General features: G+C 37.6%; 1 non-coding gene across 1 annotated transcript; it reads left to right on the forward strand.

Moving 5' to 3' along the window:
* Positions 1 to 1,973: 1,973 nt before the first annotated feature.
* LOC122025870 lies at positions 1,974 to 2,079 on the forward strand. Its single transcript, XR_006123893.1, has one exon. It is a non-coding gene; the product is annotated as a small nucleolar RNA R71 (small nucleolar RNA).
* The last annotated feature ends 16,033 nt before the right edge of the window (positions 2,080 to 18,112 follow it).

Here is an 18,112-nt window from a genome sequence, read left to right on the forward strand (position 1 = left end):
AAATGCAAGACATAAGAAAAAACCAAAAACAAACAAAGCAAATCAAATGCATCTAATGCATCCCCCCAGACTTAAACTTTTCATTGTCCCAATGAAAACTAAAAACAATGTGGAGGAGATTTTAAGAGAAGTTACCAAGTGATGAGCTCCAAATGGTTGACATTCATGTTTTTAAAGATACTCCTCCATCCAATACTCACATTCCTCCACAACTTTGAATTCTACAACAATAAGATAGACAAGAAAAATTAAGTAGAGGATACATGTTTATTATAAAGAGAGAACTAAAGACATAAAAGAAAATAAGAAAAATCAACTTGGGTTGCCTCCCAAGAAGCGCTTGTTTAAGGTCATTAGCTTGACCACCTCATTAGATTCATCTAAATCTCGCTCTTGGAGGGGTAAGATATTTTAGAACCCTCCTACTAGGCGTTCTTGTTATGGAGAGAGCTTTCATCAATGGAGCTACAAAGTAAAGTATAACTCTCTCCATCTTCGTCTTCTTAAAAGTTTTTTCAGGTGGTCGAAGACGGTTTAGATTGAGCTTCCAATCATTAGCCCAAGTGAAATCTGCACATGCAAAGAAAGTACAAATCTCCCACAAACATATTAGATAAGATAGAGCCATAACCATATTAAGATAAGAAGAATAAGAAATAAAAACTGAATCACATCCAACAAAGTCAATGATAGGTACCTCTATAAAATTTTCCAAAAGATCACAAGAAGTACTAACCTTGCTTTGCTGAGAAATACCTGATATTTCTAAACATGTGAATGTGATTTCCTCTAAATCAAATGATGGTTCTGGCTCAGGCTCAGGTGTTGGCGATATCAAAGAGGTGATTTCTTGAGACTCAACCATATCTACATGAGTCCCTACACATTGGTCCACAACATGCTCAATCCTTGCAACTCTTACAACATCTAAGGATTGTGTGGACAAAGGAGGTGATTCTTGAGATGTTGCTTCCACAACACAACTCCCTACACATTGTTCCATATCAACATCATCAACACACACATTAAAAAATAAACCCACATCAATATCCTCAATAGGAGAATCAACTATAGGAGGATCAATAACTTCACTTGCAGTTTTAAATTGATCTACCACATCACATTCATCATCTAAAAATTTATTGTCATTACAACACCTTGTAAAATTTGGAGATAGATCTGAAAACTTATTTACCACTGCTTTATCTTCACAATCCTCATCTGAAGAGTCCTCATCTTCATATACATTCAAAAATTTGCACTCAACCATATTAGTATCACAGGATTTGCTGAAGTCTTTATTTTCATCGACCCCCACTAACCTTTATGGAAAAGGAACCCTTAGTGAAAGTCCTGGGAAAGATTTAACTTCCTTTTTCCCAAATTCTCTTTGAGCTTTTAGAGGAGGTCCAACTTGCTTATCTAGTGTTAGTGTGATCAATTGTTGAGGGAAAGGTACTTGTGGCCTTTGGGAACTTCCTAGAGAAATAGAATTGAATTCTTGTGATCTTCTATTATTCTTCTCCTCAATTCGAAACATGTCCTTCTTTAGAAGTTCTTCATGATTTTTTCCAATTCTCAACCCAACATCATCACACTTTTCACTAGATCTTGTCTGCGAAGGAGGGGGATCTTCTTTAAACCATTTTGAAACAATACTTTCAATCTTTGCCCCCAAATGTTTGAACTCCCCGTTCTGTGACTTGTGATTTTCAAGACTCACAGATGGTTGAGTTACAATTTGTTTGACAAGCTCTATAGCATTTATGGCTTGCACTTCTTGAATGTTTGAGGGAAATTTCATCCAACTTATGTTCGACCATTCATGGAGGTTCAAGGTCACTTGATCAATTAACATATATGCTTTATCTACACTTTTGTCCATAAAAGAACCTCCAGCTGATGAATCCAATAAACTCTTGTCTGAGAAAGAAATTCCCCCATAGAATATGTGCAGAATCAACCATTTCTCGAAACCATGATGATGGCACTGTCTTTGAAGACTCTTGAATCTATTCCATGCTTCAAATAATGATTCTCCATATATTTGAGCAAAATTTGTTATGCAATTCCTCATATACACTGTTCTGCTTGGAGGGAAAAAATGATTCAGAAATTGCTTCTTCAATTGCTCCCAACTTGTGATACTTTGAGGATGGAGAGAATATAACCAAGTCCTTGATTTATCCTTGATACTGAAAGGAAATGTCATCAATCGAACTGCATCCACTGAGACACCCTCACAGTTCACCATATCACAAATTTCTAAAAATGTTTCAAGATGCAGATAAGGACTTTCCGATACTTCTCCTCCAAATTTGTGACCTTGTATCATGAAAATTAACATTGGGTCTAGTTGGAAACTTTCTAATTCAATTTGAGGTTGCAAAATGGGAGATAAAAATCTTGCAGAAAAGGGTGTAGAAAAATTTCTCATGGGTCTGCTTGACATGTTAGTGCTCATGGATATTCAATAAAAAATTATAAAATGAAGAATCAAAGACAAGAAATAAAATGCAATATGAAAAGCAAGAAAGAAAATGCAAAATTTAAATTGCAAGAAAGAAAGTGCATAATGAAAACAAGAAAGAAAAGATAAAAGGAAAAAGAAAAATGTCTAGAATAATTCATATGCTAAAGATTGCAAGATATGTTTACAAAAGAAAAGAAGAAAGAAACTAGATCAAAAAGAGAAAACAGAGAAAAGTTAGATTAGAGTGCTAGAAATCAAGAATGCAAAGTTAGAATTAGAATTAGAATTGCAACAAAAAGAATTGTCAAGAATTAGAAAGATATGCAAATGATGAAAACAGAACTCTAAAGATTAGTTTCAATTATACTAATGAAAAGAAAAGAAATGTTATGTCTAGTCTAACTCAATTGAAAATCCCTAATGTTATTGCGCGTTCCCCGACAACGGCACCAAAAACTTATTGGTCTCCGCAAGTGTACGTAAATATCGCAAGTAATATAAAAGATTATCATATCCACAGGGACTGGAATAAACACTAAGAATATCTCAATGCGAATTAGCTAGACAACAAATCAATGGATTGACAAAGTCTAAGTGTAACTATGAAAAGTAAACAAAAGAATGAAAGAATATGCAACAAGAATAAAGGCAATGATAAGGGATATTCTAGGAGTTTTGGTTTCTTTGTAAGGTTCTTCAATGTAAATGATCTACCAAATCCTTTTTCTCAATTGTCCATCATTTGTAGAAGGTTGTTGGTTCTCTCTTGCAATAGAGAAACGACCTAGGACTGAAATTCATACTTAGATTGATCAATTAGGAATGAATCTATGTTGTCCTTACACGGGCTTGCCTGTGACGTGCGTCCCTTGGAAAATCAACATAGGAATCCATCACACATCAACCCATCAAGATATAAAGATTAATTCAATCTATCTATCCTACCTTCCTGAAATACCTAATTTCCCTTTCAAGATTACCCCTCAAGCGTCCTTACACGGGCATGTTCCTGTCACGAAGATCCCTTGGAAAATCGAATGAGGAGCAATCCATACAAGATCCATAAGATATTCAAACATTCAATAAAGCATGGTAATAAAGCCCTAATCACAACAATCCACACAAGAAAGAATAGATACAAAATAGGGCAAAATCATAGAAATAGGAAATTGGCATATCCACAAGAGTTTTACATCATGATTTCCTTACAAATACTCCCTCCATCATAGAACAAGAGATCTACTCCATAAATCGAAGAAAGAATCCGAAAGAAACAAAGATTACAAGCATTTCTAATCCCTCAAATCCAAGAAAGGAGAGAAAGAAAACTTATCTACGGAGAAGAATAGTCTTCGGATCCAATCCTTCGATCTTGGAGTCGAATCGGTGAAGATCCTCATTAGAATCGTCGGAAAATCCCTCCAAGATGGGGGAAAATCGCCCAAATCTTTCTTTCTCCCAAAGGGGAGAAGATCCCGTTTCAAATCAAGGAGGAAGCCTTATATAGAGGTGAGGTTTGGGCACCACACGGCCCCGAGGCATGGCCTTGTGAGGTTCACACGGCCTGCCTCACTTCCCTCTCTACACAACTCACACGGCCGTGTGTGAGACACGACCGTGGCACACCCTGCATCTGCTACCTTCGCATGGCCGTGTAGATCTACACTGCCTGGGCATTCTCTGGCACTGGAGATCTTGAACGTCCGTGTAGTGTACACGGCCAAGCCCTTCATGGTCTCTTGAAACCTCACACGGCCGTGTAGATCTACACGACCATGTAAGTCTTCAACACTGGAATGCTAGTATGACAGTGTACTACACACGCCATGCTCCTGCTGGCTCCATATCTTGACACGGTCGTGTGAGGTTCACACGGCCGTGGCAACTTCCTTCTCTGTTTCAGCCACATGGCCAAAAATCTCCACACGACCAGGGCAACCCCCCATGACAGGGCCGTGTGAGGTTTAGGAATGATGCCTTCCTCCTTTGCTCTAGTTGTAGATTTGGCCTTGAACATGAAATCTTCACCAAATTCGACTCCTGTGTACAAAAAATGCACAAAAGCAGATCTCCGAACAAAAAGAGTAAATATGCTAAAAGGAAAGATGGAAGTACAAAAATACGTAGACAAAGCATGTACAAAGTATGTGAATGTGCGTCAAAACATGCTAACAAGTGTATACTGCCAGGGCAACCCCCCATGGCAAGGCCGTGTGAGGTTCAGGAATGATGCCTTCCTCCTTTGCTCTGGTTGCAGATTTGGCCTTGAACATGAAATCTTCACCAAATTCGACTCCTGTGTACAAAAAATGCACAAAAGCATATCTCCGAACAAAAAGAGTAAATATGCTAAACGGAAAGATGGAAGTAGAAAAATACGTAGACAAAGCATGTACAAAGTATGTGAATGTGCGTCAAAACATGCTAACAAGTGTATACAATCTACGCACATCAGATCTTCCAGGTTATCATCTGATGCAATGTGCGACAACAACTTCTCCTTGTTTATATGATGTCTCGTATTAGGTGGTACTTGCGCTCAATGTGTTTACTTGCCTTATGGACTCATTATTTCTTCGAGTTTGCTACTGCACCACTATTATTACAATAAATTGTAATAATTTTTGGGCAAACCAAGAATCATATCTAAGTCCATCATGAAGTTTCTGAGCCATATAGCTTCTATGGCTGCCTCAGAGGTTGCCATATACTCAGCTTCCATAGTGGAGTCCGTAAAAGCACCTATGCTTAACACTCCTCCATTGTTATGGCCTCACCTCTTAAAGTAAACACAAAACCTTGAGGTTGACTTACTATTATCCCTATCAGATTGGAAGTCCGAATTCGTGTAACCCACAGGGAGTAAATCATCTGCCTTTGTAAACTAGCATATAATCTCTAGTCCTTCTCAGGAATTTTAATATATGCTTTACGACAGTCTAGTGTACCAGTCCTGGGTTACTTTGATATCTGCTAACCATGCCCACGGTAAAACAGATATCCGGTCTTGTGCATAACATTGCATACATTAGGCTTCCTACAGCTGAAGCATAAGGAACTGCCTTCATTTCCTATATCTCTTTTGATGTCTTAGGAGACATCTCTTTAGATAAAGATACTCCATGCCGAAAAGGTAGAAAACCTTTCTTGGAGTCTTGCATGCTAAAACGAGCTAGGATAGTTTCGATATATGAAGCTTGGGATAAGGAGAGCATTCTTTTCTTGCGATCCCTTATTACTTTGATCCCAAGAATATGTCCGCTTCACCCAAGTCCTTCATATAGAATTTCTTGGACAACCATGCCTTTACTTCTGACAACACTTTGATATTGTTGCCAACTAATAAAATGTCATCTATGTATAGTACAAGAAATACCACCACATTTTCATCACACTTCTTATATACACAAGACTCATCCGGACACTGAATAAATCCATAAGACTGGATTACTTCATTAAACCAGATGTTCCAAGATCTTGAAGTTTGCTTCAGTCCATAAATAGACCGATTGAGCTTACATACAAGATGCTCATTTCCCTTTGCAATGAACCCCTCTGGTTGCTTTATATGGATGCTTTCTTCAAGACTTCCATTAAAGAAAGTTGTCTTGACATCCATCTGCCAAACCTCATAATCCATATGAGCAGAAATAGATAAAAGTATCCAGATAGACTTAAGCATAGCTACCGACGAAAAGGTTTCCACATAATTGATTCCCTCTGTCTGAGTATACCCCTTTGCAACAAGCCTTGCTTTGAAGGTTTCCACCTTCCCGTCTATCCCTCTTTTTCTTTTATAGACTCATTTACACCCAATGGCTTTTACACCATTTGGTGGTTCTACAAGCTCCCAGACTGGATTAGAATACATAGATTCTATTTTAGAGTTCATTGCACTTTGCCAAGATGTTGCATCTTTATCTTGGAGTGCTTCATCATTTGTACAGGGATCAAGTTCATTTTCACCAGTGATCAAGTCCAAGACTCTCCCAAAACTATGAATCTACTAGGTTGCCAAACAACCCTCCCACTACGACGTGACACTACTTGTAATTGTACATCATTTGTGACACGTATTGCAGTTTCTTGTGGTATATCATCTTGTACAGTTGGTACTAGTTTAAATGTGTCTTCTCTAATTTCCTTAAAAACAATTTTACTCATGAGCTTGTGGTTCATTACATAGTCCTCTTCTAAAAATCAGGCATTGGTGCTAACAATTACCTTCTGATTTTTAGGACTATAAAATAAACCTCCTTTCATCTCTCTAGGATAACCCATAAACAAGTGAACTCCTATTCATAATTCCAACTTATCAGTGTCTCCCTTCAGCACATCTTGGAGTGCTTCAGATTAGGCTTACGCCATTCTACAATTCTATGGGAGTAGAGGGTTCTGACTTAGAAGGTACTATGTTCACTGCCGTTTCCAGAGTATATCCCCAAAATGAATTTGGTAATTCTGAATAACTCATCATTGATCTAACCATTTCCATAAGAGTCCTATACCTTCGTTCTGCCATACCATTCTGCTAGGGTCTACCAGGTGCAGACAGTTGGGATTGAATCCCGACCTCTGATAAGTAACTCCTAAACTCTCCTAAGAGGTACTCGCCACTACGATCACACCGTAGTGTCTTGATACTTTTTTCATGACGTTTCTCCACATCGGCCTTATACTCTTTGAACTCATCAAAGCACTCAGACTTGCGGCACATTAAGTAAATGTACCCGTATCTCGAATAGTCGTCTATAAAAGAGACAAAATATTTGAAACCACCTCTTGCTCGGATAGTCATAGGTCCACACAAATTAGAATGAACCAATTCCAACACATCTTTTGCTCTATACCCCTTGGCCTTAAAAGGTCTCTTGGTCATTTTTCCTTCCAAGCAAGACTCACAGGTTGGAAAATTTTCCACAACCAATGAATCCAAAAGTCCATCGGCTATTAACCTTTGAATCCTATTTAAGTTAATATGACCTAGCCTTAGATGCCAAAGATATGTTTGGTTCACTTCCGAAGGCTGCTTTCTATTATTTGCATTAGAAGATGTGTTATTAATTTCCATTTGTTGCATCATGGGAGTTATTGGATTTAGAGTATACAAATTTCCAACTAATGTACCAGAACAAATAATCACTCTCTTTTTCTTGACAACCACTTTGTTATCAAAAGAAATAGAATATCTATCCTCAAATAGTTTAGAAACTGAATTCAAATTCTTTCTAAAACTTGGTACATAAAGGTAATTTCTCAAAATCAATGTTTTATTCCCATCAAAGGATAAACATCTCCCACTACAACAGTTGCTACTTTTGCAGTAGTGCCCATGTATACGGTGTTTTTCCCTTCATATAGTTGTCGGGTTTCTTGGAACTCCTGAAATGAATTGCAGACATGATCAGTGGCTCCCGTATCTACACACTACGTACCAGTAGATAACATCACTAACACATGTTTCAACAACTAATGAATAAAATACACCTTTATTGTTCTCATTTCTAAGAGGACAGTCCACCTTAGTGTCCAAGTTTTGTTTCCAATCATTATAATTGAGACTAGTAAGTATATTCTCTAACATCTAGGGGATTGAAAAGCATTTGAAATCCTAAGAATCACAAAAATATTTGATCAAGACCAACATCTCAAAATCCCCGTGAATTTTGTATGCCACGTTAGTGTGGACGTATACAAATTCAAACATTTGTAAGAGGAGATTTTATTTATTAATTTTATTGTCTTGTCAACCTATCTTTCTGACAAATAAAATTAATAGTTGGTCTATCTTCGATCAAATATTTGGTCAAAACTTTAGAATTTAAAATAATATTGATTTCTCAAAACAATATCATTTAAATTCACCAACACCTCAAATATCGTGAATTTTGTATGCCACGATAGTGTGGACGTATACAAATTCAAACATTTGTAAGAGAAGGGTCTTACCTATTAATTATCTTGTCAACCTTAAATTATCTCAAACACCATGAATTTTATATGCCACGATAGTGTGAACGTATACAAATTCAATTATTTGTAAGAGGAGATTTTACCCATTAATTTTATTTTGTCAACCTAACTTTATGACAAATAAAATTACCTCAAGCACCATAAATTTTGTATGCCACGATAGTTTGGACGTATGCAAATTCAATCATTTGTAAGAGGGGGGGGTTTACCTAGCTTTATGACAAATTAATAGTTGGTTTTTCTTCGGTCACACAAATAATAGCAGTGACTCCGATGGGGAGGATACTTTTAAATGTGCCTAAGTGTATACCATTCCTTGATACTAAGTCCACTAAATAGAATTGTGCCCCTTCAGTTGGAGAAGATCACACACATCCTAAATAATTTTCTATAATCATCCATTAAGGAAGTTTGATTTAGTGATCCGCAAACAAACTCATCCGATGTGGAGGAAGGCACTCAGAGCCAATGCGCAAGTTTGAATTCATCACTTACAAACCAGTAATGGAGACCGTGGAATTTAATTAAATTCCTCTCCCACTTAGTTATTTAGAACGAGAAATTTTAACATGCATACAAGCACACAAACACAAGCACACACAACATAAAAGGCAATAAATAAGAAAAATAATTTTTCAACTATTATGGCCTTTATCCATAGCTGTCCTCGGTGTGCCATCAACCCTAGCTGCTGCCATCTTTAGCCACCGCCTTTTGGTCTAGTCGTTGCATCTATCTTGCTTCTTTTTCCGCTGCGCCTCTGGTCCTCAAATAGTCCCACGCCTTGCAAGGATACGATCCGCGACAAGAATAAAATTTTACATTTATCGATCCTATATTCCATGAAGGAATGTACATATAATCTAAATCGAACAAAATGTAAAATCCTAATAACTAATACAGCTCCTGCTGTATTTAATATTACAATCATGCACACACATAAAATGCCCTCGACATGTCCGAGGGCCCAATCACACACAAACACAACATGGCCATAATAGTTGGATCTAGGATGCCTACAACCACAGAGTTAATCCATTTGCACATCCTACTATTATCATGCCTAAATTATGTATGACATGTGCATAATTAAACTAAAACCAAACACACAGAGGGTAAAACCTAGCTCTGATACTAATTGTTGGTTGCTTCTCGGAATACCGTTCTAGTTCCCCTGTACAAAAATTTGTACAAGCATAGAACTTGACCTATCTACCCATGTGCACTACTGAAGTTAAACTTGGATTGCAAACGATGTTTAACATTATTAATCCAAGTTGCTCTTCAGAAGTTAAACTTGGATTGGAAACAATACTTAACATTTTTACTCCAAGTTTAACCGATGTGATCTTCCTAAGTTAAACCATATTACAGAAGTTAATTAAACATCTATTTCAAAGATCGGCTTCCAGGTTAAACATGACGAGGCACTAGGCCTTCTTGGGTATGAGATCATCCATCACTTCCAAGACAAAGCCTTTCAAAGAAATCAGATATTTAACTTCTTACAGTAAACTTGGTTTAACTATAGAGACCTCAATAGAAGCACAATATCAAAACATAAAATTGAAAAATAAAATCGATAACAAAACGATAAACTAAAACTGATAGCCTCATGTGTTTGGTTTTTCAAGATATATATAAAGAACATGAAGTAGTTATGATGTGGAAACAAATAACTAGTTATACCTTTCTTTGTAGCTAAAGACCTCTTGATCTTCTATTGTATTCCTTTCCTCCTCTTGGATGTTATGTGAGCAATGATCTACTAAGATGGAATCCACTCGAACCGCTTCTTCTCCTCCAAGACTCTCGAGCCACCAAGGGATGCCAAAATAGGAAATTTCCTTCTTCTTCTTCTCCACCAAGCAACCGACCACCAAGTGCTTCTCCTCTTCTTCTTCTTCCTCTCCAAGCAACCGGCCACAAGGATTTTCCAATCCTTGATGCCGTCGGCCCTAAGTAAGCAAAAGAGGAGACTAGATGAAGAGGTGCCTCCGGCCTAAGAGAAAGGGAGAAGGGGAGGGCCCGGCCACACCAAGGATAGAGAGAGGAATAGAATAGGGTTGTGTATCCTCATGAGGCACCCTCTCCTTCTCTTTTATAATCCTTGGTCAAGGCAAAAAAGGAAAGTTTTAAACATAATTAAAACTTCCTTATTTGTGGCTTCCCTTAAAAAGGAAATTTTAATAACAATTAAAATCTCTCTCTTTTAAATTTCCTATTGTACATGGCAATAAAGGAAAATTTTAGAACATGTAGACAACTACAAAAAGGAAAGATTAATTAAAACTTCTCTTTTTAAATCATGGTTACAAAAATGAAAGATTTATCAAAAATTAAAATCTCACTTTTAAACATTATAGATAACTACAAATAAGGAAAGATTTAAACAAAATAAAATCTCTCTTTTATCCTTTTGTAGATAGCTATAAAAGGAAAGATTTTAAAATTTTAAAACTCTCTTTTAAATCCATGAGGATAGCTATAAAAGGAAATTTGTTAACAAAATTAAAATATTTCTTTTAACCATTGTAGATAACTATAAAAAAGGAAAGATAAAATCTCTCTTTTAACCATTGTGGATTACTACAAATAAGGAAAGATTTAACAAAATTTTGTTTATAAAAAATTCCTTTTCCTTTCTTAGTGGTCGGCCCCTAGCTTGGGAACCAAGCTTGGCCAGCCACCTTTTGGCTTCCAAGCTCATGCTTGGCCAGCCCCTTGCACCAAGCTAGGAAGTGTCCGACCCATTACTTGGATAAGAAGTGGACTTTGTGGACACAAGGATTTATAGAGGCTACAACAGGGACCGAGAGGAGAAATTAGTTTTGATCTCCCGATGAGCTTGAGCTTCCTATGTTCGCCCCGAACACCCAACTCAAGCTCATCAATAATAACTCATACCACTAAAAAGTTATTATTGAACTACCACACTAATCCCAAATTACATTATGGGCTCCTTCTTATTATGAGTGCATTAATCTCCCTGTGTTTAAGAGATTGAATTGTTAGTTAGAGCCCTAGAGCCAATCATATGATTATTATTGTATCGACTCGTTGTATCATATTCCTATGTATATAAAGACATTTCTTTTTGTTTATTATACTTACTTGTATTGGTGCCAAATAATTAAGTATAATAATATCCTTGAGTAGAAGGTTCTTATCTATATCATCGATTGGTTGAATCAATAGTGAGATGATATAGAGAACACTACTCTTAATCATTCCTAGTCAAGTATTAACATTCAGGGACAATGTTAATACGACGAGACTAGCATGTAGGTCAACTCGATGACTTGATCTCACAAGTCATGGATATAGAGATATCAAGTTGACACATGGGTATGCATTGGAGAATGTATACTGAATGACCCACCATTAGAAAGTATCAAGGATCATTATATGATTGTCATATACTTTCTCATGTGGCTATTAGTATGACTATTAGTCCTTGGACCTGAAGTCACCATGGTTCCCTACATAAGGAGTTGCATACTTTGGCTTCGTCAAATGTCACCCGTAACTGGGTGGACTATAAAGGCGATTACTAGGTATGTAACAAATTATGTAGAGGGATGTGAGTGATGTAGATGAGATCTATCGCTCCTATATAACGTGTGTGACATCGTTATTCTTGATAGAGTGAGACCACTAAGTGCATGGTGTAACTCCCCGCCCTTCCTGCTTAAGCTGACGGGGGTTACTTATCTATTCTTCTTAAAACAGCGGAAGTCTTATCTATAGCATATATATATTTTTTTTTCTTTAAACCTTTCTTTTATTTTTTTTTTAACACATCATCATCAACTACCTATCATATGAGTCACATAACATGCTTAACATAACTAAAACCATAATACTAAAGAGCATGATGAAGTGTCATAGAGTTGTAAAGGAAACAACATGAACATAGTTCTTATTAATTAAAAGCAGGTTTTCCTCTTTAGCCAAGTCACTACTACAAACGTCCTTCTTGCCCCCTCCTGCTGCTCCCTTAGTACATCCATTCTTTGCCCTTATATGTGGTACAAGGAAAGTAAGCTGTGAGCACTCAAGGCTCAGTAAGATCCTTTCCTACTCACAAAAACCGTATAGCATAAATAAAGCTTCAATGCATAAAGCGTAAAGACAACTCATCATATCATGTATAGAAGCATCATATCATAACATAATCATATGGTATCATGGCATATCCTCATAAAGTCATAAAGTGCATTCTATCATAACATGATCATGATCATAACATATCAAAACATAATCATAAGGTTTATCTTATCATAACATAACATAATCATAGGCATCATGGTATATCGTAACATAATCATAATGTGTTATGCAAGATGATTTTCAAAAACATGATTCATGCAATAGTATATGCAACATGTCCTTTGAAAACTTATTTCATACATACTTAAACATAATCATAACATAGTTAGGGCCCCGGCTTGTACCACATACATAAATGCGCGCGTCCTATGTAGGTCCAAGGTAGCAAGTCTAGAACCCTACAAGGCATACATACTAGGCTCGTTTCTTAGTCCATCGACCTAGGGGCACTTAGGAGCCCATCTCTAACGAGGCTTGTTTCTTAGTCCTTCGACCCCGGGGAGCTTATGGAGCTCAACCTTGGTACAAGCCATATAAAGTAAAGTAGCATGTCATATATATCATGGTTCTTATCATTTCTTGCATATCGTATTTCTTATCATATCATACCATATAGAATTTTTGGCACACAGCTCATCATAATGGTATGTAAAATTTGGGCACACAGCACATCATAAATACATGCATAGTTTGGGCACACAGCTCATCATAAATAGCATGTAACTTGGGCACACAGCACATCACATATATCATGCATAAATTGGGCACACAGCTCATCATAAATAACACACAGCATAGCATAAGAGTTTCCATCATGTATAGATCATAAGTGTGCATAATTAAACATAGAAGCATAGCAATCTCATAAGCATGGTATATAAGGTACATGGAAAACATAATTAGCTTTCAAACCCTAATATCTAATAATGGCCGAAACCTATAAATTAGGTTTTAGGTAAAAACCTCCATACCATCATGTGAACCCTAAACAAGTATTATTCCATATACCATAAGAAAACATCATGAGCATGTTTAGGTAGAGTTCTAGGTTTCTTAAGCTTACAACTTATCATGGCCGAATCTTATCAAGCATACATTGGGTTAAAAATTATCCTTCAAGCTTGTGAACCCTAAACAACTTCCATAGCAACATTTCAAGGAAATAACATGAGCATAGTTAAGTTAGGTTCTAAGTTTCCTAGGCCCTTAAACATGATGTGGCCGAAACTTGTAGGACTTAAAACTAAAGTTCAAGTGTCCTAAAAGCATGAGAACCTTAAACAACTTTCATAGCAAATATTTCAAGGAATAACATGAGCATAGTTGAGTTAGGTTCTAAGTTTCCTAAGCCCTTAATCATGAAGTGGCCGAAACTTGTAGGGCTTAAAACTAGGGTTCAAGTGTCCTAAAAGCATGAGAACCTTCAACAACTTTCATAGCAAATATTTCAAGGAATAACATAAGCATGGTTGAGTTAGGTTCTAAATTTCCTAAGCCCTTGAACATGATGTGGCCGAATGTTATAGGACATAAAACTAAGGTTCAAGTGTCCTAAAAGCATGAGAACCTTAAACAACTTTCATAGAAAATATTTCAAGGAATAACATGAGCATAGTTGAGTTAGGTTCTAAGTTTCCTAAGCCCTTGAACATGAAGTGGCCCAATGTTATAGGACTTAAAACTAAGGTTCAAGTGTCCTAAAAGCATGAGAACCTTAAACAACTTTCATAGTAAACATTTCAAGGAATAACATGAGCATAGTTGGGTTAGGTTCTAGGTTTCCTAAGCCCTTGAACATGATGTGCCCGAATGTTATACTACTTAAAACTAAGGTTCAAGTGTCCTAAAAGCATGTGAACCTTAAACAACTTTCATAGCAAATATTTCAAGGAATAACATGAGCATAGTTGAGTTAGGTTCTATGTTTCCTAAGCCCTTGAACATGATGTGGCCGAATGTTATAGGACTTAAAACTAAGGTTCAAGTGTCCTAAAAGCTTGAGAACCTTAAACAACTTTCATAGTAAACATTTCAAGGAATAACAAGAGCATAGTTGGGTTAGGTTCTAAGTTTCCTAAGCCCTTGAACATGATGTGGCCGAATGTTATAGAGCATGTAATTCAATTTCCATGCAACAGTAAACATAAGAACAGTAAGTTAGTTTCATAACATTTCATCAAGGAGGTCATGAGCATCTTAGACTTGTTTTAAATTCTCCTAGGCTTCAAAAACTAAACATGGCCGAACCTTCATGGAAATGAAATAGAATTCAACTTAACATACAATCATGGGCATATCATAATAGTTTCATATCTTATCTTAGGGAGATCATGGCATGCTTAGTTTTAAATTAATGCTCTCCTAGGCCCTTAGTTCTACCATGGCCGAATTCTCATGAATCTAAGTTCTACCAAATATTTTAACATAGAGACATGAGATAAATCCTTAACATAAAATACATGTTACAAGAAAAATATCGAGCATATCAAATTTAGATCTTTTCATTCCCTAGGTCCTTCCTTTGGTTTTATCTTGGTTGGAATTCTTCATGATGTTTTCTTAGATTTTTACGTAACCGAATCTTCATAGAACAATAAGAGCTATTGTACCATAGGTGAGGGGAACTTACATCCTTTCGCTTGTGGTTTTCCTTAGAGAGAAAAGTTTTCTAGGTGCCAAGGAAGGAGGAAGCTTCTGTCTTCTTGTACCTCCTTTTTTTTCCTTTGCTTGGAAGGGCTAGAACATGAAGGTTTCTTCTCGGGATTTAGCTTTCTTGGAGAAGAACTTAACTTAGCTATTGGAATGAGGAGAGGGAAGGGTTTCTTGGTTCGGTGAAGAATGAAGAAGGGAGAAGGAGGAAGAAGAACAAAAGAATTTAGTCCCTTGTTTTTATTCTCTAAACCTATTTATCCCTTTGCCAAATGAAATATGTCTTCATTCATTCCCTCAACTCCTCTTTTCCCCCACTCCTTTAATTCCCACAAAAATAGAGAGAGGGAGGGAAGTAGAAAATTCTTCTTTTGCTTGCTCCTTTTCTTAACCAAGAGGGAAAAGAAGGTAAGCAACTTGGTTTTCTCTTGCTCTTTTTGCTTAGTTTTCTTTTCTCCTTTAACTAAATTTTTCATTCCAATCTATCCAAATATTTCTCCTTATCCTAGTGGTTATCATTCATCAATTTATCTCCATCATTTGTGGGAGGTTCAAGGTTCAATCCTTGACCTCACTTCTTCTTATTATATATTTTTATTTTCCCTTTTCTCTTATTCTTTTCATTTCTATGCTCTAAGGAAAAATAATATTCATATACATATCCTATAATTTCGTGGGTGTTACAGTACCCCATACCTCATAAAAAGTTCGTCCTCGAACTTAGAACAGTGATGGATACTTCTGTCTCATATCCTCTTCTCGTTCCCACGTGGCTTCTTCGTATCGTTGGTTTTGCCACAGAACCTTTACTATGGGTACTTCCTTGTTCCTTAGTCTTTTGACCTCTCGATCCAATATCTGAATTGGTCGGCTCTCGTAAGTTAGGTCCTCTTGCACTTGTACTGCCCGTGGTTCGATTACTTGATCAGTGCCCGGAATGCATTTCTTTAGCATCGAAACGTGGAACACGTTGTGAATGGCTGACATATCTTGAGGCAGCTCTATTTCATAAGCTACTTTGCCGATTCTTTTCAGAACTCGTTATGGTCCCACATAACGTGGGCTTAGCTTTCCCTTCTTACCAAACCTCATTACTCCTTTCATAGGAGCTACTTTGAGAAATACCGGGTCTCCGACACTGAATTCCAATGGCCTTCATCGCTTGTCCGCATAATTCTTTTATCGACTCTGAGCAGTTTCTATTCGTTCGCGGATGTTCTGTATAGCCTGGGTGGTATTATCGATGAACTCGGTTTGGAATCCCATCTCCTTCTTTTCACCGCCTTCGTACCAATATATAGGGGATCTGCATTTTCTCCCGTACAGAGCCTCGTAAGGTGCCATCCAAATAGTAGCCTGGTAACTATTGTTGTAGGCAAATTCCGCCAGGCATAAATATCGGGTCCAGCTTCCCTTGAAGTCTAATGCGCATGCCCATAACATATCTTCTAGCACTTGATTAACCCTTTCTGTTTGTCCGTCGGTCTGAGGGTGAAAGGCAGTACTGAATAATAGCTTCGTACCAAGAGTCTTCTGGATGCATTCCCAGAAATGTGAAACGAAACGACCATCTCTATCTGAAATGATAGTCTTCGGGATCCAATGTAGCCTAACAATTTCCTTGACATATAATTGAGCCAGTTGCTCAATTGAATAAGTCATTTTGATTGGTAGAAAATGGGCGGATTTAGTTAATCGATCTACAATTACCCATATGACGTCATAGCCGTTTGTTGTCTTGGGTAATCCTGCTATAAAGTCCATAGAGATATCTTCCCATTTCCATTCGGGAATTTGGACAGGCTGCAGTAATCCTCCCGATCTCTGATGTTCTGCTTTAACCCTCTGACAGGTCAGGCAAGTACCGACATACTGAGCCACATCTCTTTTCATACCGGACCACCAGAATTTCTTTTTCAAGTCTTGGTACATTTTGGTGGATCCTGGGTGCATTGCATAGGGCGTTGAATGAGCTTCCTCTAGTATCCTTCTTCGCAACTCTGGGTCCCCGGGAATACATAATCGATCCCTGAGGTATAATATTCCATTGTCCGCGATCCGGAATCCGTCATTCTTTCCTTCTAGGGTTTCTTGTTTAATCTTTTGGAGACTTTGGTCATTGGTTTGTTTCTCTAATAGATTATCGAATAATGTGGGTGCTATGGTCATGGTAGAGAGCTGCCCGGACATATTTTCGATCCATTGACTAGTAATATCTCTCGATTTCCCAATAATTTCGAACCCTGGTTCCCCTTTAGCATCAGATATAGCTTTGGTATATTGACTAAAAGTAGCTAACTGACCTGTGACGACAGTAGAGGCGCTTGCCACATCCTCCTTAGTAAGCGAGAAAACCCTTGCGTTCGTTGTAGTTGGTGGAGCTTCCAATCTCCCTTGGCTAATCGGTGTTCCCTCAATAGTAGTTTGCATCTGGTGTAGTTGTGAGGGAGTATTCTTGTTTTGGTTGTTCTGCTGGGGTGGTGACTGGAACCGGTTGGTGCAGTCTCTAGCCAGGTGTCCTTCCCCTCCGCAATTATAGCACCTTCTTGTGCCCTTATGACATACTCCGGAATGCAGCTTTCTACAAATAGTGCACTGAGGGTATTTCAGTTGCTTATTCACTGAGCCACCTTTTGTATTGTCCCATTGTTTCCTTTTTCCAGTGGAGGTCCCTTTCCAGCTTGCTTTATTACCTGAGGGTCTCTGTCCTTCTATTCGGGTCTGACTCTTATCCCCATTCATTGCGTTCTGATAATGTTTTGTGATGAGGGCACTGCTGACCAATTCCTCTGTAGTCTGAGGCCTATTCACTCCGCCGGCCACGTTCAGTGCTATTTCGGGTCGAAGCATCTTCAACATCAGCCTGCCCCTTTCTCTTTTTGTGCGAACCAATTCTGGACATAG

The sequence above is a fragment of the Zingiber officinale genome, chromosome 9B, assembly GCF_018446385.1.
Source record: "Zingiber officinale cultivar Zhangliang chromosome 9B, Zo_v1.1, whole genome shotgun sequence".
Lineage (NCBI taxonomy): Eukaryota > Viridiplantae > Streptophyta > Magnoliopsida > Zingiberales > Zingiberaceae > Zingiber > Zingiber officinale.